The 27,416-nt window shown below is 35.5% G+C and overlaps 1 protein-coding gene across 7 annotated transcripts in view; it reads right to left on the minus strand.

Annotated features, from left to right (window-relative positions):
- Positions 1-27,416, minus strand: part of INTS6 (integrator complex subunit 6) — a 111,610-nt gene that overhangs the window by 58,462 nt on the left and 25,732 nt on the right. The window lies entirely within an intron of this gene.

Here is a 27,416-nt window from a genome sequence, read left to right on the forward strand (position 1 = left end):
TCCAGAATACCTGAATAGGTTAATATGAAGGTAAGTGTCAAAAGCAGATAAAGTGTTCATTCAAGCAGTCAACTATTATGTTTTATACAAAATCAAAGACAAGAAAAGTTCATACATGCCTCAACTTAAAGTAGATTACATTATAATCACAAACCCAAAGATCCCACATTTTTAAGGACTTCGACAAAGAGTTCTCCTTGATCAGTTATTAAAGTATACTGCAAGAGGGCAAAATACTCCCTGAAAATTATGCATGCTTCTTTCAGTCATCATTTTTTATTCACCTACCAAATATTAAGCATCTTTTAGGTTCTGGGTATTTAAAGATGCATAATAAAATGTGGTCCCATCACTCAAAGAGTTCAGAAGAAAGGGATCATGTTCCTAAAGGAATTTTTTAAGAGGTGTGTTGGGAGGATAAGCTAACCAGAAAACTACAATACTGGTTAGGAAGATATTTATTAGCTTATTTCTGAACACTTGGCAGGAAAAGAGTTTCATAAAACTTAACTGCAAGAAACTTTAGTGTAAGAGTTTTTAAAGTTAAGTGTCTACACTGAGGATGCTAAAAAAAATTGGTCATTAACAACACTTAGAGAGTAGTTATTACTATACGGCAAACATCATTCTAAACCATATATATGGCTCATATATATATAAAATATATATACATATATTAATTCATTATATATTAAAATCTATATACATTAATTCATTGAACCCACAAAAATACACAAATAAGCGCCATACAATTCCTATTTACAAATGACAAAAACGCCTGTTTTTGCACAAAGAATTCCAATAACTTTCGGGAAAGTACACAGTAAATAGTAAGGAGACAGAGTTCAAACCCAGCCGGTCTGGCCCTTGATTCTGTGCTCTTAACCACTTCATTATACTGCCTAACCACTAGTGAAACCATTACCTATATTTTTTAAAAAATCAGGTGGTAAGATAACCACATTAAAAAAAACAACTTATTAAATAGAAAAAAGGAAAGTTTAATTATGAAAAATAACTACTTTTAGAAGCAAATTTTAAATTATCCCTTTAAAAATCTAGTGATTTTAAGTCACTAATTAGTAATATTTTATAAAATATTAGATTGTTTTATGAAATGTCCTATGCTTTCCCCCTAAGTTACTCCTTTATCCAATGTAAAGATGCAGTAATATATTTTCTCCCTCCTACTGTTCTCTCCCAATTCCTAAGTACATGACTAATAACAATAATAAAAGCAAGCAAGAATAATAGCTAGGATATTGAGCACTTATTATGGGCCAAGCAAAATTCTATGAGCTTTTCATATATTTAATAACAAACCAGTACAGGTACTATTATTATCCCATTTTAGAGATAAGTTGTAATGTAAGATTCCATGTCAGAAGATACATATTTGGAGGATATATACTCAAATAATCCCTGCTATATAATCAAGTTTAGACCATGTAAGGACTGCAAATTTTAAGAATTGGCTTTCATATGCAATTCAAGAATAGAATAAACTCCCCATAATCATGACATTACTGGTCTTTATTAGGGTCTTCATAAGACTATATTTGGCAAAACCTCAGTCTAACGGACTTATTAATAAGCAAAGAAAATTATTGTTCATAATAACAAAGTTTTATTTTTACTTGTATACAATTGAAGTTTTCTACATTATTTAATTTTTTTTAAGATTTTATTTATTTTAGAGAGATGAGTGCAAACAGGGTGAGGAGCAGAGGGAGAGAATCTCCAGCAGACTTCACACTCCACACTGAGCACAAACAAGGTCTGAATCAGGGTTTGATCCCACCACCCTAAGATTCATGACCTAAGCTGAAACCGAGTTGGATGCTCAACAACCTGAGCCACCCAGGCACCCCTCTATATTATTTTAAATGATTCATTTCACTGATACCACCATTCCAGATAACTTATGTAATTATCCTGGTAGTTGACAGAAAAGGAAATGTAACTCTCGCTTAAATTTAGGAAAACTGTCCTATTTCTCCTTCTTTCCTTTGGAGATCTATCTTACTGACTTTTCACCTTTGAGTCTTTCCTGAACTTCTTATTAAAAAGGAATAAAATTTATTTCTCCACAGATATCAAAAGTAAAGGGCAGATTAGGTAGGTCTGATGACAGTCTATCATTAGGCTTGCTCAACCTTTGTTATAAAAGTGCAATCTCTCCTTCATTCAACCTTTTTGTTTTTGATTATAGTTCAAATCCTAATTATTTGTGACTGTGCTAAGAACGGACTAAGGCTCAACTTAAATTTTAATTATCCTGTTATTCATTGAGCACCTACTAAAGCATGGCATTATGTTAAGATTTAATAAGGACTATACCAAGCCAAATAATATGAGATGTTTTAGCTAGCTCACTTTAAGAGAAACTATTATAAAACCTTAGATAACCAGAATTCTTACACATTAACTACTTATTTTTTAGACCCACAGAATATAAAAAATAAAAGCCAGCAAATAGTAAAAAAAAAAACAAAAACAAAAGAAATTTACTTTTAAAACATCTTTAATTCAGAAATCAAGCAGATTTCTCCTCATATACAACCACCTAACTGGCTCCTGGATAATATCCACACCAGAGCCAACCATGAGAGTCAAGACTGACTGATCTGTACCAACACTTAGGAGGTTTCCCTTGCACTTAGATGTTCTGCCAACTGGTTCTATTACAGAAGTAACTCAAATAGTAAGTCCTTTAATAATCATACTTCCTACCTTATGTTTTAATGACCCATTTACCTGGCACCTATTTACCTATCCCACGAGTTTGAGGGAGGGCAAAGAGAAGGATCTTACTCTTTTCTGTGCCCCACCCCCATCACAGTATTTGTCAAATGAAATAAATGAGGTCTTCCCCATTCCCACAGCAGAAGAAAAGTACCAGAGTAAGAGGGTACTCTGTAAGTAAGAGGGTAATAAGAGTGAGAGCTGTAGTCAGAACACAAGCACCTCTCAGTCCTGCCAATAAGACCTGTGCTCTCCCCATCCCAAAACACACACAGATGTGGATGCAAACACACAAAAAGAATCTGTGGTAATGTTTATGGTAGGTCACAAAACCAGGTAGTCTTATCTTCAAGAGCTGGGAGGATTACTCTCTTACTATGTATGTACTTGATCTCTATGCCCCTTTTATGTACCCACAGAGGACACAAAAACATGAGCTGCAAAAACCTGACACCTAGAGCAAGGGGTGGAGAAACAGTCATTCCATATGTTGAAGCCCTAACAAGTCCTTGGCCTTATATGATAACTTCAATTTTACTTTGATCTACATGACATTTTTATTAATGTTTGTCTTCTCAACTAGATCAATGGTGGTAGAGCTCCTATTTGTTTTTACTCACCATCTGAGACTCAGAGCCTAGCACAGTGTCTGATTCACAGAAGAAACTCAATAAATATGGCTGAATGAATAAATGATGTATGGATAAATAAGGTGACTGACTAAGTTGTGAAGGCCACTAAGGAATCTAGTGAACAATGGAAAGCAATCAAACATTTTTAACAGCAGAATAACACTCAAGTGGTGTGCTTTAGAATCATTATTGCCGTGATATGACAGGCTGAAAGTACTTAATGATATAACATGTATGAGTACAGGAGTAAGTGATTATCTGGTGGCTGAACCAGGGAAGGCTCACAGAAAAGCAGCATCTGAGTAAGTTAGGAAAATGAAAAGGTGACTAATAATCTAGAACCTTTTGTAGATTGGGCGATGGCATGTGCAGGGTGAAGATCATCATCAAAAATATAGGAGGCAATAAAAAATACTAGGAGGCAAATAAAAAATATAGGAGGCAAATAAAAAAATATAGGAGGCAAATAAAAAAAATACTAGGATGAAAAACAAATTAAAATTCAAAGGTGCTGGACAGTAAAGTAGAAAGGAGAAACTGAAGATTTTAAGAAGGCCTTTAAGTATGGTAACGTTTTAAGGGCGCCTGGGTAGCTCAGTCGGTTAAGCACTGGACTCTTCATTTTGGCTCAGGTCATGATCTCAGGGTCATGAGAGAGACTGAGCCCCACTCTGGACTCTGCGCTCAGCAGGGAGTCTGATTCTCCTTTTCCCTCTGCCCCCTGCTCATGTACTCTGTCACACAAATAAATAAATAAATCTTTAAAAAAAAAAAAAAGGAATGGGAAAGGTTTTAATATGGGGGAGATAGAGGAACAACATTCAGAGAAAAGGAATATATGAAGGAAAAAACCAGAAGTATTCGGGCAGTTAGTAGACTATTGAGTCAAGTTTAGAGAAAATAAAAAAGAATGACAAGAATTTTTTTCTTCATCTACTAGTCATTCCCTAGTCTTTTCAGTCCACAAAAACAATTCCCACACAAAGTCAGCCATGATTTTTTTTTTGGTCATTGTGATAAATGACAAGTATGGAAAGTGTTCCAGGCCTAAGTCTTAACAGGCCTCACAACTTCATTATCACCCCCTCGGGAGCCAGCTCCCTCGTAAGGAAGATTGAACTTGGCCACTGACTGATCAGACATCATATGGAGACAGAAGCCACAGGGACAAGCAGCAAAGTGCCCAGGCGACAAGTACCAAAGCCCCAGATTATAAAAAGGGCCATCTTCAATGTGCCAGCCCAGTTAAGCAGCCAGCTGAATGACCTTCAACCCACAGAATCTTGAGAAATAATCCTGAAACTGGTTTCAAGCCTCTAAGATTTATGATGATGTATTACACAGAAACAGATAATGGTGCCATTAAATCTAGTGGAGATTTTTCATAGTTAGCTTCCCAGCAGTATTCAAACTACCACTCTTTAGACACTTCTCCTTTAGCTTTCACATTGGAATATTCTCATGGTTTTCCCTCCTCTTCTCTGGCTGTTCTGTCTTCTACCCTCAACACACAACCCAGACTCAACCTTCAATACCATTAAATGCTACAGATCCTCAAGGCTTAGTTTTAAGTCTTGGCCAATCTACATTTTAAACCCTCAACCACTGCCCACAGCTTCATTTACTACCTATACTCAGATAAAATTAAACATTTTTATATATACAGCCTAGATCTTTCTTCTGAGCATTCTTCTGCCTACTTGATATTTCCCTTGAATGGCTCAAAGGTACCTTAAACTCAACCTTCAAAACTGAAGTCATGATTTTCCTCCACCCAAAGTGATACTCTTTCAACATTTCCTAGCTCAGTGAATGGTATCATAATCTCTCCAGCATTGCAAGAAGCCATCTCCCTCTTCCTACCTCTTCCTTATTATACTCCAAAAGTAATATAATGTATGTCACCAAATTTGGTTGATTTGACCTTACAATATCTCTTAGGGCGCCTGGGTGGCTCAGTGGGTTAAGCCTCTGCCTTCGGGTAAGGTCATGATCTCAGGGTCCTGGGATTGAGTCCCACATGAGGCTCTCTGCTCATCAGGGAGCCTGCTTCCCTCTCTCTCTGCCTGCCTCTCTGCCTACTTGTGATCTCTCTCTGTCAAATAAACAAATAAAATCTTTAAAAAAAAAAAAAAATATATATATATATATATCTTAAAATGACTACTTCTCTACCATCACCAAACTCCTCAGCCAATCCATTAGCAGAACTAATGCAACAATGCCTAACTGGTCTTCCAACATCCATTGGTCTCCCCTCCTCCACCCAGTATCTCCAAATAAAACCCTTGGATGGCCTCCTATTGCTTTTATTTTAATAACAACATGACTTGGCATTGCTTCGAGTCCCTTATGTGGTCAAGCCAACCTTCCATTTTATACAATGATCCCTTTTCTTTTATGCACTAAGTCACATGAGCTTGTTTCTAGTCTTGTTCTCAAAACAAACTCCTTTTGGTGGGGGTGGGGGCGCCTGGATGGCTTAGTCGGTTAAATGTCTGCTTTCTGCTCAGGTCATGATCTCAGGGTCCTGGAACTAAGCCCCACCTTGGGCTCCCCACTCAACAGGAAGCCTGCTTCTCCCTCTTCCCCTGCTTGTGCACTTTCTCTCTGTCAAATAAATAAATAAATAAATCTTTAAAAAAAAATACTCCCAATGGGAAGATTCTTTGCACAGTCTGATATGATCATATTTCCCACCTTCTGTGTAGTAAATCTTACTCATTTCTTCAGATCTTAGCTTTCTCTGAGCTCCCCGATTAGATCTAGTGTGCCCTTATTGTAAGCTCTTATAGCACATATTCCTCCTTCTGCAGGATATATGGTAATTGCAATTTTACTTTGATCTATGTAACTTTTTATTTTTTTTTAAGATTTTATTTGTTTATTTGAAAGAGAGATCACAAACAGGCAGAGAGGCAGACAGAGAGAGAGGGGGGGAAGCAGGCTCCCCACGAAGCAGAGAGCCCGATGTGGGGCTCGATCCCAGGACCCTGAGATCATGACCCAAGCCGAAGGCAGAGGCTTAACCCACTGAGCCACCCAGGCGCCCTATGTGACGTTTTTATTTAATGTTTGTCTTCTCAACTAAACCAATGGTGGTAGAGCTCCTGTTTGTTTTTACTCACAATTTGAGACTCAGAGCCTAGCACAGAGTCTGATTCACAGAAGAAACTCAATAAATATGGCTGAATGAATAAATGATGTATGGATGATATATGGATAAATAAGGTGACTGGCTACGTTGTGAAGGCCGCTAAGGAATCTAGTGAATGATGGAAAGCAATCAAACATTTTTAACAGCAGAATAACACTCAAGTGGTGTGCTTTATAATCATTATTGCCATGATATGACAGGCTGAAAAAAAAAACAAGGCAAGTTAAGGAGTTAATGTAATAGTTAAGAAAAGCAGCAGGGTGACTGATGGCAAAAGGAATAGGAATGAGAGGAAGAAACAGGTTAATGAGAGCAAAAAGCAAAGGACTAATACCAAAAATAATTACAGACAAAAATAAATATAGAATATGCTATGTCCAAAGCCCTAACACTTTCTCTACCTCTACTATTAAAGTGATGATATAACATGCTCAAAATGGTAACAGAGTACTTTATATATGAAACATAATTTTTTGTAAAAGCTACAAAACTAGGGACACCTGGGTGGCTCAGTTGGTTAAGCAGCTGCCTTCGGCTCAGGTCATGATCCCAGCGTCCTGGGATCGAGTCCCGCATCGGGCTCCTTGCTCCGCAGGGAGCCTGCTTCTCCCTCTGACTCTGCCTTCCACTCTGTCTGCCTGTGCTCGCTCTCGCTCGCTTCTCTCTCTGACAAATAAATAAATAAAATCTTAAAAAAAAAAAAAAAAAAAAGCTACAAAACTAAGTTTTAAATACGCACACACAACCAAAAAAGAGTATTTTTCTCAAAAGATGTACAATAACATGTAACTACTCACAATTATTAATATTAAAAAATCTCAAAAAAAAAATCTCAAAGTATAAAGAATACAACATTAAAACTATAATAAAGTATTAGGTCAGAAGTTTAGTTTAAAGCATGTTGATAAAAAAACTTTAGAAATGAATAGCAGGATGCCTGAGTGGCTCAGCTGGTTAACTGTCTGCGTTTGGCTCATGTCATGATCTCAGGGTCCTGGCATCAAATGCCACATTAGGCTCCTCACTCAGTAGGGAGTCTGCTTCTCCCTCTGCCTGCAGCTTCCCCTGCTTATGCTTTCTTTCTGGCAAATAAATAAATAAAAACAAAACAAAATAAAAACTAAAAAATAGTAAGAGCTTTCTGAGTCATTTTGAGAGCTACTATTTTCTAGGTAACTGACAACATATAACACTTCAAGTATGAAAACTTACCAAAAAACTTCCCACAGCATGTTTTATGTGTCCCTATCCTCTGGCAACAGACTGTACCCCCTAAAAATAATAAGCTTTTCTTGGTAATTCCAAGAAGCAGAGAAAGACAAAACTTAAAGATCTCTTGTTCATACCAAATATTGCCCCTAATCACAAAGCAAGTTAACAAGCTGATAATTCATTATTTGCTGAACTTTGTACTAGGGTTTCAATTAAATATCCTGCTTGAATCATGATTTAATCTTCCTACATACCTATTACTTATAACTTATGGTTCTAAAGCATATTATCAATTTAACATATTTCTTTGGTTCCCCAAAATTTAACATTAAATGTATATAAAAAGTTCTCCAACAACAGCACACAATTATCCATGCAGCTTCAGATCCTTCTTTCTCTCCTACCACCGAGTTTGAATTTGAGTATCATAGACTTAAGTGTTCTCCACACTGGGTCTAGAGGTTCTTCTGAATCCCTTTTGGCCTTCAGAAGTTAAGAACATCAGAGTTCTATAACTTGTGCTTATGAACTTTACCTCACTAGCACCTTCAGTTTGAAAAGTGTAATTTCAAGGTATACTAAAGACTAGCAGTGTTGCATTTGCATTTCCAATTAATTAACCTTAGAATATTTTTGTATTATTTTTATTTCAATTACAAATTACTAGATGATACAATGCTTCACTTTCAAAGGTTGCCTTTGGCCAGATGTTTTATTTCTCAGTAACAATTCTTCATAATCACAGAGAGTTTTACTTCTCAGAAATTTGGCAATTTCTCAACTGCCTTTATTTGCACTGCCTATCATTCAGTAGGTAGTCTACTGTATTATCATATTATTAAAATTTCATTATTAATTCACTATACAGTAATAAGTTCTTTAAAAATTTTCAAGCAAGAATTAGGAATCCAAATTTCTGTTAAACTTCTATGAAACTTCTAGTCAAAAATACATAGCAATTGGATGATCAGATGTAATGTATGAACCATGTTTAGATTCTGGTTCAAATAACTGTCGACATTTCTGAGACAATTAGGGAGACTGGAATAAAGATCAGATATTAGACCACTATTTATTTAACCCCTTAAAAATTCTGTGACGCTATAACGATAAATTAAAAATAAAATTAACTTATTTAAAAATTAAATTTAGCAGCAGCTGGTTGGCCCAGTGGATAAAGCATGTGACTATTGTTCTCAGGGTTGTTGAGTTCAAGCCCCACATGGGGCAAAGAATTTATTTTTAAAAAATTAAACTTAGGGGTGCCTGGGTGGCTCTGTCACTTAGCGGCTGCCTTTGGCTCAGATCACGATCCCAGGGTCCTGGAATTGAGCCCCGCACTGGGATCCCTGCTCAGAAGGAAGCCTGCATCTCTCCCTCTACCACTCCCTCTGCTTGTGTTCCCTCTCTCTTGCCATCTCTGTCAAATAAATAAATAAATAAATCTTTATAAAAAATTTTAATTTAACAAAATGTTAAAATATATTAAAGTTTCATTAGGCTATAGAACACTGCTGATGTAGACAGATAGATATAGATGTCCTTAAATGTCAAAGACACATACGGAAGTATTTATGAGTGAAATGATACAGTGTTTGTAATTTGCTATTAAAATATTCCCAGGGCACCTGGGTGGCTCAGTCAGTTAAGCGTCCAAATCTTGGCTTCAGCTCAGGTCATGATCTCAGGGTTGTGAGATCAAGCACCATGTGCATGCAACTCTGTACTCCATGAGGGGTCTACTTGAGATTCTTTTCTCCTCCTTCTCCCTCTCGTTATGCTCCTTCATCTGCTCACACATGTGGGGTCTCTTTCTCTCTCTGTAGGACAAATAAAATCCTTCAAAATAAATAAATAAATATAATAAAATGTCCCTGCTAAAAATGGCAGTAGGGACAGAACAGATAAAAACAAGATCAACAAAATGTGTGTAAGAGTTGAAGCTGAATAAGGGTTCTTGAGGTTTATTAATTTACTTTCCCTACTTCTGTATATATTTGAAAGCTCCATAATATATGTTTTTAAAAACTGGATATATGTGAGTAGACACAATTAAAAATGCAAATAATTAAAAGCCTTTGTGAAAAGAAAATGAGAATGGGAAGGAAATCTTGCCTTTATTACTAGCTTTTCTGTAAATGCAGTTATTAGCCAAATGTTCACATTAAACTTAAACATTTTAGCTTTATAAAATAGAATATAAAAATTTCACCTGACATGAGGTGCTAGCAAAGCAAACAGTTCAGCCTGAGTGAGAGCTTAATGACTCACGCCCCTGCCTAAAATCTGCACTGACATAGACACTACCAGATAGAAGTCCATCACAGGTTACCTCCCTGCTGAGAGCTAATACAACTCTCCTGATTTCAGAAAAGTTGAGGAGGGTAGAGAATGGGCAAACTTTCTTAGAATCAAATAAACAGAATCATTTGTGGGTAGAAGGAGGGTAAAGAAACCTTTACACAAAGAACTGATACATTAGTCCAAATTACTGCAGGTTTAGGAAAAAACAAGATTTAAACCTCCCATTTTGCTACATTCTGTTACTTATCTGGATTCCCGTCTAATGTTTACACTGTGCCATATAAAGTCACCTTACTAAAATCTATTTTTCTGCTTGACTTTATAGCAAATAATTCAGACTACTGCTTTCTGGGTTCCTATTGTTTGCTTTCTTACATCACAACTTTTATGTATCAGCTTCCTCATCTACAGAATATGTAACAAGGATATATACACAACTATGCATATATACATATATATATATGTATATATGCCTGTAAACACACACACACACAATGTTGGTCTACATCAAAAATCAATGTAATTCACTGTATCAACAAGATTAAAAAAGAAAAGTCATGATGATCTGAACATATGCATTAAAAACATCTGACATTTCACTAGCCATTCATGATTTAAAAAAAAAAAAAAAGCCTCAGCAAACTGGGAACAAAAGAGAATTTTCACAATCCAATAAAAAGAGTATACAAAAAACCTACAGTTAACATCACACTTACATGGTTAAAGTTTTCACTCCCAATCCCATTCCCCAAGATTAGGAACAAGGCAAAGATGTCCATTCTAACCACTTTTCCAAGCCCATTAAGGCAAGAAAAGGAGGGGTGCCTGGGTGGCTCAGTCGTTAAGGGTCTGCCTTTGGCTTAGATCATGATCCCAGGGTCCTGGGATCAAGCCCCACATCGGACTTCCTGCTCAGAAGGGAGCTTGCTTCTCCCTCTCCCACTCCCCCTACTTGTGTTCCCTCTCTGGCTGTCTCTGTCAAATAAATAAATAAAACCTAAAAAAAAAAAAAAAAAAAGGCAAGAAAAGGAAATAAAAAGCAGACAGATACTGAAAACGTGTAAGTGAAACTCTACATTTACAAACACGATCCTGTATGCAAAAAATTCCCAAAAATCTATAAAAAGCTACTACAGGATAAAGTGAATTTAAGAAGATCAGAGATTATGAGGTCAAAATACAGAAATCAACTCTATTTCTATGTGCAAGCAAAAATCAGAAATTGAAAGTAAAAAGACCAATTTATGATAGCATCAAAATACATGTGCAAAACATACAGTAAAAACTACAAACACCACTGAGAAAAGCTAAACTTAAAAAAATCTGAGATTACCATCTCCATGGGATTAGAATAACTAATAATGTGAGGTGTTGACTTTTCCCAAATTAACTTACAGATTCAATGTAATTCCAATTAAAATTACAGTAGGTGGGGTGCCTTGGCTAGCTCAGTCAGGAGAGTATGCGAATCTTGATCTTGGGGTCATATATTCAAACCCCGTGTGGGCTTAGAGCTTACTTAAACAAAACTGTAGTGGGCTCTCCTGCAAAAAATTATCAAGCTAATTCTAAAATATTATGGCTAAACAAACTGAAAAGACGTAGGAGAGACAAAACAATTTTGGAGAACAAGTTGGAAACTTTAACTGACTTCAAGACATATTAAATTAATAGGACTAGATACTGCTGTCTTGGCAAAAGACAGCCATAGAAATCAACAAAACAGAAGAGAAAGCCCCGGAATAGACACAAGTGGCCAACTGACTTTCAACAAAGATGCCACAGCAATGCAATGGGGAAAGGATTATCTTTTTAACAATAGCACTGATAAGATTAGTTAATGATGTTTCAAAAAATGAATCTCAATACTTTCCTCCCATGAGACATAAAAATTCTAACGAGGGGAGCCTGGGTGGCTCAGTGGGTTAAGCCTCTGCATTCGGCTCAGGTCATGGTCTCAGAGTCCTGGGATTGAGCCCCACATCAGGCTCTCTGCTCAGCAGGGAGCCTGCTTTCCCCCTTTCTCTGCCTGCCTCTCTGCCTACTTGTGATCTCCGTCTGTCAAATAAACAAATAAAATGTTTAAAAAAAAAAATTCTAACGAATCATGATCCTAAGAGAGCTCACACTATATAAAACTCCCTGAAGAAAATATAGGAGAAAAATCTTAGTAACATTAGGCTAGGCAAAAATTTCTGAAATAGAATATAGAAAGCACAAATCATAAAAGAAGAAAATTAATTTAAAGCGTTTGCTCTTCAAAAGACACTGTAAAGAAGGAAAAGGCAAATCACAGACTGAGAGAAAATATCTGAAAAACATGTATCCAATAAAGGACCTGTATCCAGAATATGTAAAAGATTCTTAAAACCCAGTAATAACAAGACAATCCAATAAAAAATGGGCAACATATAAGAACACTCACTTCACCAAAGAGGACATACAGATGGCATATAAATACATGAAAAGATGTTCAACACTATTAGCCATTAGGAATGCAAACTAAAACCAAAAGATACCACCACACACCCACTATGTTGTCTAAAATTTAAAAGACTGAAAAAACTCAAGTGTTGGAAGGATGTAGAGAACTAGAACTCTCACATATACCTGGTGGGAATGCAAAACTAGTAGAGCCACCCTAATGAACAGTTTGGCAGTTTCTTATGAAGTTAGATATTCACTTACCATACCACCAACTGCGCTCCTATGCATATGCTGCCCAAGAGAAATGAAAACTTATGTCCACAAAAGGACCTGTTTGCCAATGTGCACAGTGACGTTTTTCATAATGGTTAAAAAAAAAAAAAAAAAAAAGGAAGGGCGCCTGGGTGGCTCAGTCGTTAAGCCTCTGCCTTCAGCTCAGGTCATGATCTGAGTCGTGGGATCAAGCCCTGCATCAGGCTCTCTGCTCAGCGGGAAGCCTGCTTCCCTCTCTCTCTCTGCCTGCCTCTCTGGCTGCCTCTCTGCCTACTTGTGATCTCTATCAAATAAATAAAATCTTTAAAAATAAAAAAAACTTACTGGTTTTAAAGAAACTAGGTCAGTTGGTAATTCCTAAGCTATAGCAGAACTAGGGATAAGGTAACACTTAGGAAGTAACTTCAGAAAAATAATATATGTATATAATCAAATGCTAAATTTTTTGTTATTTATAAATGCTGTAAAAATTCATTCATAGTATGAGTATCAACTGAGCGACTATTCTCTGCCAGGCACTGAGGTTACAGTGCATAAACCAGATAGGTACACAGATTACTATGCAATAGACATTATGCTAAATGCTATGAAGGAAAAGGGCTTTTTTTCTTTTCTTTCTTTTTTTAAAGGTCAAAACAAAATCCTATGCTCCAGTTTTAACCAATGGAGATCACACTCCCTGGCTAGTCTCTGGTTGTCCTGATACTTCCACAAAAACTTGTAAATCCCACCAAAATCCTATCTTTCCTGAAAGCATCATTGTTGCCTTCATGAGCAAGTCTTCTCTGATCCCTATAAGAATTAGAATTTTCTCCTTTCTGTAATGTGATAGACAATAATAAAAACAGCAAAATCTCTTAAGCCTTTATTATCTCACTTAGTCATTACAACAACCATGATATATAGATAGATATAGCTATTACTATCCCCATTTTAGAGTTGAGGAAACTAAGGCTTCAAACAAGAAAGAATTAGCTGCATTAATTAAGGAAATTAAGGCTTCAAACAAGAAAGAATTAACACCTCTAATTAGCTGCAAAGCTAGGAATCAAACTTGGATCTTTATAACATAATCATATTCTTTAACAAATACCTACCTTAAATTTTAATTGGAAATACTAGTACGAATTCAGGACACACTTTCTCTTTCAGGAAAAAAAAATGTATTTCCTAACTGTCCACTGAAAAGGCCTCAAAACAATGACAAACTCAACAGCCCACTTTGAAAACCCAGGTTATGATCTCCATATACATATACCATTTCTTAATACACAGAACTTGGTATGTTCCAGGTCTGGGGCAGAAATGAACAAGATAAACTTAGAACAAGTAGTGAGTCATATTAGAAAGTGGTTTCCAAAGCTTTTAAAATAAAATTAATTTTTTTACATTTTATTTCAGAAACTGCTCATTGCTTCTTAAAATCTAATCTCTCTTCTCACTAATCAAAAGCCCCAAATTTTAGCTAGACACACGGCCACCCAAGCAGACTTTACATTTCCCCCTCTGCCTCACAGTAAGTGTGGTCAAATTCTAGTTGATGGACTCCCACTGGAGCTGCCATATTAGGTCAGGCTCATATCAGGTGGCTGCCTGCCCTCCACATTCTTTACTCTTTCCCACAGGCTGAAATTCAGTTATAGTGTTGAACTAGGTAGAGTGTATTGTAAAACCAGTATCAACCATCCAAATAAAGGCAGACAAAGCGACAAAGTAGAAGGAAGCTGGGGCACAAGTAAGCAACAGTTTGGAGCAGAACCACCCTATTCAAGACCACTAACCAATTCAGTCTCTGATATAAGAGAAAAACCTTTCCATCTTTTTAAGCCACTATTACTTTTGTCCAATTGCAGCAGCAGAACCAATACCTTAAAAAATAAACCTGCCAGAAGATTTTCAGAATCCTTGGAAGTTTGCAACTAGATGCTTGTCAATCTGTTTGCTCTGTTGCATTAAGTATGCATTCAAAGGCACTAAAGGCAGGGAAGCACACATTCTAAATCAAACTAATTCTAAACACCTTTGTGATTTAAGAAATAGAAAGCTGGCACCTCCAGGATCAAGTCCCCACTCTAGCCCCAATTACTCAATTTGCTTAGATAATGTAGATGGGACAAAAGCTTCAAATAAAATGTTAACATTTTTGGTGAAACTGAGTATTTCTTAAATCTCCTTTCTCACAGAAGCTCCTCCTCAGAACAACAACAACAAAACCACATAACTAGGATCAAGCCCTTAGATTCATTTTGATTTCCTCCTTCCCGGTAAATGTAAGAATAGTTCAACGACTCAAGATTTAGTCCTTCAAATTCCTTTCTCTCCCTAAGGTTTTATCCTTCAACAATCATAATCCTCAGTTATTTTCCTGATTATTTCCAAGAACAGTTTAAAATCCCAAAATACCAAAACTGAAATTATCTGGTTGAAAAAAAGTGTATGAAAGAAAGCTACCTATCCTAGCATTTGCTAGGATAAAGAACCAATGCAGTCTGTTACAGCATCTTTAGATTTCTTTCTGATATGAGTTTTGTTAAAAAGAAAGGTTTACTAAATGCCACTAAATTGGTCATTTTATTTTATTTTATTTTTAAATATTTTATTTATTTATTTGAGAGAGACAGTGAGAGAGAACATGAGCAAGGAGAAGGTCAGAGGGAGAAGCAGACTCCCGATGGAGCTGGGAGCCCGATGTGGGACTCGATCCCGGGATTCCGGGATCATGACCTGAGCTGAAGGCAGTCGTCCAACCAACTGAGCCACCCAGGCGCCCCTAAATTGGTCATTTTAAAATGATTAATTTTTTTGTTATGTGAATTTCACCTCAATAAAACAATATAAAAACCTTAGCAAAAGCCAAGCCCTTTACCAATCCAGTAAAGGAAAACTCCAAGAAAGAATAACAAAGACAAAGATGGAAGTAGGACAGAAAGATAAATGATTAAGAATGACGATAATGATGGTAACAGTAATGGATACATTCAGAAGTCAGAATAGAGACACAGATGGGGGAAAAAATTGCTGAAGAAGTAACTTAAAGGGTAGGAGTTTCTAAACTGAAGGGCTTGCCGGAGGCCACCACAACATCTAGAGGAAGTGAGAAAAGTTAACAAGTAAAAGAATGAACATAAATCGGGATAAGAGTGATAAGAATTAAGCCCTAAAAATACAGAGAAGAAAATATAACTAAATGCCTAAAAGCTTTACAGGAGGTAGTCTTAACAAATACTGAGGTTCTAGGAAGAGCAAGGTGGGAGGAGATAAGAAGCAATCCCGGAATTATGCAACAGGTGCCAGTAAGTAAGACTGTGGATGGACTCAATGAACAACGGGGACACTCTGCTGTTGGTGAAGCACTCAGTTGCAATGTAAACCAAATAAACCATGGGAAAAGGGCCTTTTATGCCTACTAAGGGGAGTATAGATACCCTGAGGTAGGAAATAAAGGCAAAAGGGAGAATGCCTAAGTAGCATCAAAACTCAGTAAGAAAGATAAAGGCAAGTGGGAGTAAGTAAAATGAGAGAAGGGGGTCAACAGGTACAAACTTCCAGTATAAAACAAAGAAGTCATGGGGATGTCATGGACAGCACGGTGACTGCTGTAAATACCATATTGTGTATTTGAGAATTGCTAAGAGAAAAGATCTTAAAAGTTCTCATCACAGGAAGAAAAGTTTTCTGTGTAGTAATCACTGTTAACTAGACTTCATTGCAGGCATCATTTCATAATGTATACAAAATATCAAATCATTATGTTGTACATCCCAAACTAGTATATGTCAATTATATCTCAATAAAATATATACATGCCCCCCAAGCAGTGCTCTAACACTTTATACAATAATATCATTTGCATGCCTAACAATTACTGAGGACCCTAAAGAGCTTTTGTTTATGAGGGTTTTGTCTATCTACTGATTCTTACCGTATCAAAATTAAAAGAAAGTTAAAAGATAATGACTAACAAAACAAATTTTAGAAATCTGTTTATAGATGGAAATCTGTATTTACTGATGGATGAAACTGTGGGAATAAATGAAATTGCCTAAAAGGAGCATAACAAATATAAAGGCAAAATAAAATAAAATCTAAGATTAAAGCAGGTTAAAGAAAGATCAAGGATTAAATGAAAGCAAAAGCCAAATGAAAACCAGGAGAGTGTAAGCCCAGAAGCCACTTTTAAGAAAGTGTTCAATAATGTTGGCAAAGGCTCAAAGAAGAGAAAAATTAAAAACCAATGACTGAATCTGATGATTAAGTCATTAGTGACCTTATTAAGAATGGCACAATCAGAAGCTAGACTGTAATAGTTTAAGGAACAAAAAAAGAGGTGGGGAAGTCAAGGAGAATAGAATTAATTTCTAAATTTGCCAAGAAAGGGATAAGGAAATTTAAGAAAGTCAGTAGAGAGGGAAATAATATGTGAGGGTAAAGATATGAGTTTCTCCATTTCATTTTTTTGGAATGGCTGAACTAGGAAGGCAGAGTTACACAACCACCACCGCTAATTTCAGAACATTTCCATCACCCAAAAGAGAAACCCCATTCGCATTAGCATCAACTCTTACCCTCAAGCCCTAGCAACCACTTTATTTTTCTGTTTCCATGGATTTGCCTATTCTGAGGATTTCCTATGAAGGGAATCATGCAGTGACTGGCCTTTTGTATCTGGCTTATTTCATTTAGCGTGTTTTTCAAGCTTCAGCCATGTTGTAGTGTCAGAATTTCATTCCCTTTTAAGCTAAGTAACATTCCAGTGTGTGATATACCACATTTTCTTCATCCATTCACCAGTTTCTACTTTTAGTTATTATAAATAATGCTGATAAAGACATTTTATATGCATATATTATAATTACTGCTGGGTACATACCAAGAAGTAGAATTTGGGTGTCATTGGATAACTCTTGTGTTCAACTTCTTGAGGAACTGCCAAACTATCTCCATAGTTGCTGCATCACTTTACATTACCACTGGTAATGTATGAGGGTTCTAGTTTCCCTGCATTCTCACCAACATTTGTTATTAACCATCTTTTTTATTATAACCATTACAATAGTTATAAAGTAGTATCCCATTATGGTTTTGATTTGCATTTCCCTAATGACTCATGATGGTAAACACCTCTTCGTGTATTTACAGGTCATTTGCATATCTTTAGAGAAATATTTCAAATCCACTACATATATTTTAATTGGGCTGTCTTTTTGTGTTTTAACAATTCTTTTTATAATCTGGATAGTAGGCCCTTATGAGATATATGATTTACAAATATTTTCTCCTATTCTGTTACAATCTTTTCTTGATATCACAAATGATATCTTAAATAACAAATGTTTTTAATTTTGATGAAATCAAATTTTTCTAATTTTTTTTTGGATGTACTTCTGTCAAATCTAAGGAACTACTGCCTAATCCAAAACCATGAGGATTTAGTCTGTATGTTTTCTTCCAAAAGTTTCAGCTCTCACGTTTACATTGCCCATCCATTTTTATTTCATTTTTGTATATGGTGTCAGGTAAGAGTCTAACTTCACTCTCCTGCATAAGGATATTTAGTTGTCCAGTACCACTTGTTGAAAACATTATTCTTTCCCCCATTAAATTCTTGGTTCTCTTGTTGAAGAGCAAATGACCATAAATGTATAAATGACCATAATTTCTGAACTCAATTTATCCACTGATCTAGATGTCTATCCTTATGCAGTACTATATGGTTTTTTGTTGTTTTTAAATTCCATATTACAGCATGAGAAGCAGTAAACCTTAAGTCAAAAAACAAAAAACAAAAATCCAAAAGACTAGTCTTAGCCATGCTCTCAATTGAGAATCAGCTATCCCAGGACTCATTTTCCTCACTCTCACAGAATTGGGAATTAAGTGAGATGTGAAATTAAGCAACAAAAAGCAAGAAAATTAAGTCTTACTTATTACTTATCTTTTTAATGTTTACTTTCAACCTCACAAATTATTTTGGCAGCCAAGAATAAAAGAAACACAGAAAAAATCTGCTTCTAAGAAACAGTGCCTAGCATATAGTAAGCACTCAATAAATTACTGTAATTAATCATTTTCCAATTGCTTTGTATTCTTTTCATTCATTTTCAATGACTGTTAATATCATGGAAAAGTAACTGATTTTTAGAATCATCATACTTCAAGTTCATTTTAGCAATTATTTCCTTGAAAAAAAAAAACAAGTACATATCCCTTAAGATATTTCTAGTTTTTTAATATTATTATCCAATACAAGCAGCATTTAAGAGGGTTCTCTTCATGATACTGAATAAGGAATGGAAAATTTAAAAATTATTAAACTCAAAGCGAATTCTCTAAAATTTGGTAATAATCTGCTTTATTTAGTTGGTAGTTCTTACAGTTCCATAGTTACAGTGTATATCCTTTAAATTAAGAAAAAAAAAAAGTTTTTTGGTTCTAGTAGTTTAACAGCAAAATCTGTTCAGAGAAAAGAGCAACTACATTACTTAGCCATCAATGATACGAAAATAATTTCTTTCACAAAGTTTTACTCCAGTAAATTTTAATGATGAGGTCTAATTTTTTAACTACTATATTGAAAAATACACCAATTTTAAAAGTGCCCAATTTAATTATTTTTAGTAAATTTAAAGAGTTGCACAACAATCACCACCATTCAGTTTTAGAACATTTCCAAACCTCAGAAAGATCCCTTCTGCCCATCTGTAATCAGTCCCCCATTGACCCCCCGCAACTAGTAATCTACTTTATGGACGATGCATAAAAATGAAACCAAACAATATGTGGTCTTTTGTACCTAGTATGATGTTTTGAAGACTCATTCATGTTATAGCATGTCGGTAGTCCATTTCTTTTTCTTGTTATATAGTATTTCAAGTTCTTTATTTTGTATCTGGTGTTAAACGACCCACAAACAATTTTATCCTCTTTTATGAGGTTAAAAAAAAAAAAAAGTTGCCAAAATTACCTAACTCCTCGCATATTCCACACTGTCACTACTATCTTTCTAAAATCCAAATCTGATCACTTTCTCCCATACTACAATCTCTTCAATGGTTATTACCATTAACCTCTAAGACACCTTACATCCCCTGGCAGGGCATACACAGGGGTCCAGGTTGTCTGCCCAGTCTTACTTCCTCGCTCTTTACTAATAAACACTGCCAACTATCAGTACTGAGGTATATATAGTTCCCCCACTCTCTTTTCTATGACTTCTATACCTTTGCACTCATCTACTTCCCAAACTAAATTAATCTTTCAAAGTCCAACTTCTGTCTGAACATCACTGGTTTTCAGTATTTGTTCAATTAAACTGAATACATGCTGACCACTAACAATTCTTCTGCTCACTTCATTAAGGAAGAACAACTGCACTCTAAAATTCATAGCGAAAAGGACCTGAAAACAGTCTAATACAACTCAAGTTCTAGGGTACTGGTCTCCAAATAGGGTATACTTCAGAGGTCAGCAAGCCCAGCAGCCAAATCCAGCCTCTGGCTTGTTTTGATAAATAAAATTTTATTGACAACAGCCACACTCATTCATTTAACACATTGTCCATGGCTGCTTCTGCCCTACAGCAGTAGAACGGAGCAGTTCTTATCTGACCAGGTGAGCTGAAAAGCCTCTAATATTTACTACCTGGTCCTTTAAGTCTGCCTACTCCTGGTATACATCATGATGTGAGGGAAGAAAGTTAACAGACTTTCCTTTAAGTTTTTCATCTCCTCTTTTTAAAATTTCTATTTTTGTAGATGTTTTCTAATATTAATATACAGATATGTGCATGTACATAATTACATATACATAATATCTAAACATAAAAATGGACAAAAATTGGGGATAGTGCATGCCCAAATTATATTTTTTTTCCTAACACAGGAGCCTCAACAACAGCAACAAAATAAATAAATAAATAAAACCTACGATGTTTTCAAGTAAATTTTAGAACTTACTTGAAAATTTGGCAACCAAGATTATATGAACAGTTCTGTAAATGCTTCAAAGCACAGAGAAAAAAGCCTAGAATTAAGCTTTTTCCAAAGCAAAATTCTCAAAACATCTCTAAAAAAGTCTTTTTATGGAGCTAAAAATGTTATTCAAATAATGAAACAGTCCTAATATTAAGTTGAATGTAATAAAATATGAGCTACATAAATAAACTGCTTTACAGGTGGTTATGTTTTTTTAAAAATTACTGTAACTGACAAATCAAATGCAAATTTGTCCTTCAGAATCCTGAAGCCCAATTGGCTGATAAACAATCAATACATGATAAATATATAAACTAAGAGAATACCTCACTAATTTTTTTTTTAACCCATCTGTACTTATAATGCAATTCTATAACCAAAATGTTCCTTGGCTATGAAAGTAGGTTGTTTCCCTTTAAGACAAAAGATCCTAGTCTAAGGTTTGAAGGACCCAGGAAATACTAAATTCCCCCCCTTACACATCTTAAGGTTAAGAGGTTATTAGTTTCTAATAACTCAAAAGTTGGGGTCTGATCATCATCATCAACAAATTTATGAACTAATTTACCAAACTGAACCTGGGATTTGTCAGGTTAGGGTTATCATTCTATGTTGAATCATATTCTCCAACAAATAGTCACAGCCCCCAGAGAGAACTACACTCTACTCTGCTCACCTTTAAGGCTTTTTCTGAGGCCTTCCGAGATGACTAGCATCAGACTTTTGAGGAAGGCTAGCCATTAGACAAGGCTTTTCCCCACGATCTGACTGCTTGAAGTGACATCCAGGATCAGGTCGATCCTGTATCCAGGAATCATGACCCTCCCTGAGGCACCAGTCATCATGAGACAGTCAGTGCACTTTGGCACTTCTTGAAAACCACTGGGCTGCTCCTTTAGCTGAAAGGAAAAAAAACATCAAAACCACAACAAACAAAACAAAGGGGGAAAAATCAGTAATTCAACCTGAAAAGACAGAGCGTGGGGAAAAATAAACCAAAACAGCCTTGTCTAGAACAAAATGTAGCCTTGCCTTGATGTAAAGATCATAGTTCCAGTCACTGCACAAAGTTTATTCCTATTACACAAATCTAAAAATTTTTAAATCTATTTTATTACATCAAGAGAACAACTGAGAATGGAAGTTTATATTAAAAAACCTATTTATGGAATACAGCTAACTAAGTATAATGAAGGTATTTGTGAAAAACTAGCCACCTACAGCTTACATGAGTGCACCTCACCAGGAGTGCAAGTACCCCACTTTCCATGTTCTCAAACTATAATCTGACCTAGAGAGACATAAAATATATCTGACGGGCTGACTTTCACTGAGTTTAACTGGCAGAAAACTGCTAGTGCAGTTAAAGCTGATCTACAACTGTTCTTAAATTACATACAGATGAACAGAAAAGAAACTGGGCTGGCATCCTCCTTAACTGACTTATCACTAGCACCAAGAGTCCCCCCCACACACAATGCTCTTGTCCCAGCATTCTGAATTTCAATGATCATGCTTACTTGAGAGGAACAATTTTAAATGTTCACATCACTATGGCTTTAAATTTAAAAGCTTAAAGACCTGATAAATAAGTAGTAAGATGACTTAAGGCTTATTTATTTAATCTGCTTCAAAATAAACACTTTTAACTATCAATATCCAGAGATAAAATTCTGCTTATTTCTGTTTTTCAGTACAAAATACTTTTCCTAGGACATAATTCTAAAAGGCAAGAAAAAGTTTTTGAGCTATTATTTTAAAAATTTGGCTCATAATTCCTTTAAAACACTGGTACCCTAAAGATGATACTTTATCAAAGAATTATTTTATATTCCTTTCTACTATGTATCCAATATCCCCATTTCAGATATCAGGTTGGAATCTTCAAAATATTACTAATCTGTCCTTCTCTTTTTTACTTGCTTGAGAATATGATTAAAGCAACAGACCTCCGTCCCCCAGATAAATGTGCATAACTGCACAAATGGGCAATGTCTAGATTAAATTTTCAGGGAATTCACAAAACCCTTTGAAACTCAAGCCTGGACCCTGGTGCAGAACCCCAAACACTGCCTTCCCCCATTTCCACCTTACCATCTCTAAAGACCTGATTAGTTAGCATACCTATCAAATCTCTCACATTTCTCCATCTCTGTCCAGCACTGGCTGATTTACACATCCCGTGTTTTTCCTGGATTATTCCATGTTGTTTGTGAATTCTTCCCAGTTAACCATCCTTCAACCTGTTTTCTTTCACCCTTGGTTGCAGAGTAAGCTTACTAATGCATATCTGATCATGTGACTTGCCTGATCACCAAGCATCTTCAGTATCTCCTTTGCAAACGTTAACAGAATGATGTCCATTCTGTTTAGGGTGATTATCTTCCGGCTTCTAGCTAAATTTCAAGCACTCACTCCCCCTGCCTATGCTTTCTATACTCCACTCATATAATTTATAGTCTCCCCATACACTGCTTTTATGACTTCATACTTTTTTATGCTATTCCCTTCTCTCTGAAATGTCATGGCTCAATTTCTTATTCATCTCTCAAAACTTATCTCCCCTGGTTATGCTCTCTCAAGAGCTTCTATTTCTGGCATGAGATTTATCTCATGTATACAAATGCTTATTAAAACTTGCCTGTCTTCAAGTACATTTTCTAGGGTCAAGAGTCTTACTTGATTTCACCATTGGTGTCCCCAGCACCTAGAACATAGTAGTACTAATATAAATGTATGGTGTGCCACTATTCTTGTACACAACCAAAGTTACTATGCCTCACAAAAAAAAAAAAAAGACTGATGAATTAATCTAAAATATACATTAAGAATTCAAAATCAAAACAGTTCATTACAGAAGGGTATTTCAGCAGGAACTCTCTAGAAAGCGAAAATTAAGTATAACTATCACAAATTCTTTATAAATTGCCATCATCTGAGTCAAGTATGTTGTATGTATATATGAGTGTGTGTATATATGTAAATATATATATAAAAAAGTCTGTTTAAGTAAGACTAGTTATGGACATCCAAACCAGGAATTAAGCACAATAAGGGAATGCCTGGGTGGCTCAGTCAGTTAAACATTCGACTTTTGATTTCAGCTCAGGTCGTAATCTCAGGCTTGTGAAATTCAGCCCCACATCTCAGGCCCCATGCCCAGCCTTAGATTCTCTCTCCCTCCCACTACTCCCCTCTACCCACTCTCTCAATCCCTCTCTTTAAAAAAAAAAAAAGGCACAATAAGGATAACAGAATACTATGCCATCCTTTGAATAAAAACTCCTTAAGCCAGGGACAGCAAGCACATGACAAATAATTTGAATTAATTACTCCCCTTTTCTTACCCTTTCCTCTACCTCATCTCATACTCAGGGCCAAAGAGTCCTCCATAAAAGCAATAAATACAGACTAACTGCAGTTGGCACAGAAGTTAGTATTTCAGGGCTATCCAATAATCTCAATCCTAAACCAAATCAAACACAATATTCACAGAAGACTTACTCCATGTACCTTGGAAACCCATTCCCAAGTTTAACAATTCCAAAGATTGTTTTATCTTATATAAAATATTTTGCTAGCATTGAAAGTCAAAATGATTGCTTTGCTACAGTTGTTCATTTTCAAATGCATATTTTATTGTTTAAAAATACATATATTTACAGTTACATTGTATTCAAATCTGTATATCAGAATCAACTGGGACATTTTCAAAAATACAGATTCCTAGGTCCTTGTCCAGATCAACTGAATTTCGGAATTAGAACTGAATTCCAGAATTAGAACTGGGCCATATATATTTTATAAAACACCCAAGATTATTTTGATGCAACCATTTGAAAACTAATGTTCTAAACATCATAGTAGTCTACATATGGAAGAGCTACAATAAGAAGATAAAAGAAACAACTCTAAATAAAATTTTCCATACAGGTATTGTGTCTCTGATTACTTATTGGTTCTGACAGGCTAATAAAGGAAGGGTGAAATTCCTTCAGCCTCTAAATAAAATTGCTTCAATATCTCTTACCACAGAATTCTAGATAATAGATTAGTTATTGCAGACATACAGTTTCACTAAAGAGTGGTCACCTAGCATTTTTAAAATATTACTCTATTGCAGTGCTTGGCTAGAGGCAATCCTTAAAGAGTTTTTCTTTCCATATGACCTTGAAAAAAGATATATTCAATAAGAGTATTGCAAATGTGTTGGTGAAATTCACTATAGTTATTAAATTTGAAACATTTATCATCTTCATTATTGTAATTTACAAATTTTCAATATCTAATAATTGTAGATGTATATATTTCTATAACACACCAGGAATAATAAATCCAGGTGTTGAGAGAACAGGGCCCATCAGAATGGGTATAAAATAGAAAATGCAATCAAGAAATTCTTACTAAGTGTTCTGGAAAGTTGAACAGACAGAAACTGACATATACAGTAATGCTGTACGTACATATAGAACATTTTAACCACAAATTAGTAAGACAGGAGCTACTGTTACTGAGCCCCTAGTAATATCAATATGAAAAGGCACCAGTGCTAAGGGATAAACATGACAACTCAAAAATGCATTTACACACATATCTGTTTGATACATTCTATCATACTACAATGACATTCCTCAAGATTTCTCAGAGGTCTTTTTAAAGAAGAGAAAAAGTCGCTCCAAAATTCTAAGTGTACTGGGAAAAAAAACAACTATTTTAAACATGTATTTAAAAGTCTTAAGTGTCATACACGTATTTTTGGTGACTTTACTAAAACAAAATCATTTTCTGGAGGGAAAGATGAGGTTCTGAATTATTTCAGGTACTGGAAACCCAACTCAAAAAAACCTGGACTGCATGATCATACAGATCACAACGATTAAATATAAACTATAATTATAGGTCTTACAGATTATCCTTATAAAAGGTAAAATCATTTACATTGCAAAGAATGATCCAGAAAAATCATTAATACCAGTCCACATCTCAAAGACTGATGGGACTTCTACATCAACTTTAAGAGCTCACAAATTGAAATAGAAGACCCTAATCTGTAGCCACTTGAACACATAGCTGAGATTACTCTGACATTTTGTTTCTACAAACACATGCCCTTTCTGAACATTTGCCAAGACGTTATACACGTAGTTGTCCTAATTTGTCTTAAAAGGCTGGCCAAGTCCATAGGAAGGCAAAACTGTTAATGTCAAAAGCCAACATTTTATTTTTTATTGAAAGTATCTTCTCTAAAATGTTAGCCTCCAGGGCAATCATAACATTGATAGAGAGACAAAGAAACATTCTTCAGCATATAGAAATCTCAATATTAGAAAGATAATACTACTATTAGCACTTTCAAGGAAGAGAAAAATAACTGCTACACTATCCTGGAATGTCATTCATAGCCAAGAAGGTACTGGCAGGATATCTTCTGGCTACTTTATTGAGTAATATAGTTAGCTATGTGTTCCTGGAATCACATTAAGATAGTTTTCCATTGCAAAACAGTGCTAGAAAGGAACTTTGCAGAGAATTAAAACCAGAAAATTTTTTTTCAGTAACTCTAATTACAATTTTGTGATTCTACCAAAACATCTGATACGTCAGTACAATAATATGATGAATGGTACCATGAGTAATTGCCCACAGCGTGCTTATCAAGGACTACTACATGAGGGTAAGCAATGTAATTTTCTAGTGTATCAGAATTCAAAGTCCCATCTAACTCAATCCTCAAACATGAAAATATTGCAAAAAATCGGTGTTATCAAATAGCTACATTTAAAAAGAAAAAAAAAAAAGAGGCAAAAAATACACACATACTCTTCCAACACAGCAGTTACCAAAAGTCCTAGAGAGTTGTCCAAAAATACAACACTAGAAACAAACTCATGACACCTCAGACAGTTTCCTTGACTTTCATTAAATGAAGCCAAAAAAGATAATTAGAGTCATGAAATAAGGTAAAAAGATGATATACAGCTTAAGATTTTTGCCTACAATACAAAGCTATTACTCTCATATCTCCTAACACACTGCTAAGTGATGAGCTGTCAGGGAGGAAATGGTATCCCCATCTTATTTTGACAAATAAGTTATAAGAAACTGGGTCATTCTGTCCTGAAGAGACTTAGCCAGGTCAAGAGACAATATGGCAAAGTTTTTCCATGAACTATTTTCTAGGCTCAAAACAATTTTACACGAGGCTTCTTTATAAATTTCAGATACAGGCTAAGAGCCACATCCCAATACTAAATCATCCACAAGTCCTTGAATGTAATCAAAATTAAAAAGACCATAAAAATTCACATTACACAGGATCTCACACAGACACAGAACAGGTAATAGCCCCTCCCTCTTCAGTGCTCCCATACACTTAGTCTATATCTCTATTTTATCATTTATAAAACTATTTAATAGGCAATCTCCCCATAAAGACTGTGAACTTAAGAACAAGAAATCTACTCTATTCATCTTTGTTACCCTCATTGACTAGAGATGAATGCCCTGGTCATAATAGTCATTCAATGAACACTGAGTGAACAAGAACGGAACACCTACATCACAAATGTATAGAAAGCTGAAGGAGATAAACAGGGAATCAGGTAAACAGAGGATAAACGTTAAGACAACAAAAAAACCAGAATCTAATATAGAGGCATGAGATACAACAGGAAAAAAAAAACACAGGTCTGG

This window comes from Mustela erminea, chromosome 15 (assembly GCF_009829155.1).
Source record: "Mustela erminea isolate mMusErm1 chromosome 15, mMusErm1.Pri, whole genome shotgun sequence".
Taxonomy (NCBI): Eukaryota; Metazoa; Chordata; class Mammalia; order Carnivora; family Mustelidae; genus Mustela; species Mustela erminea.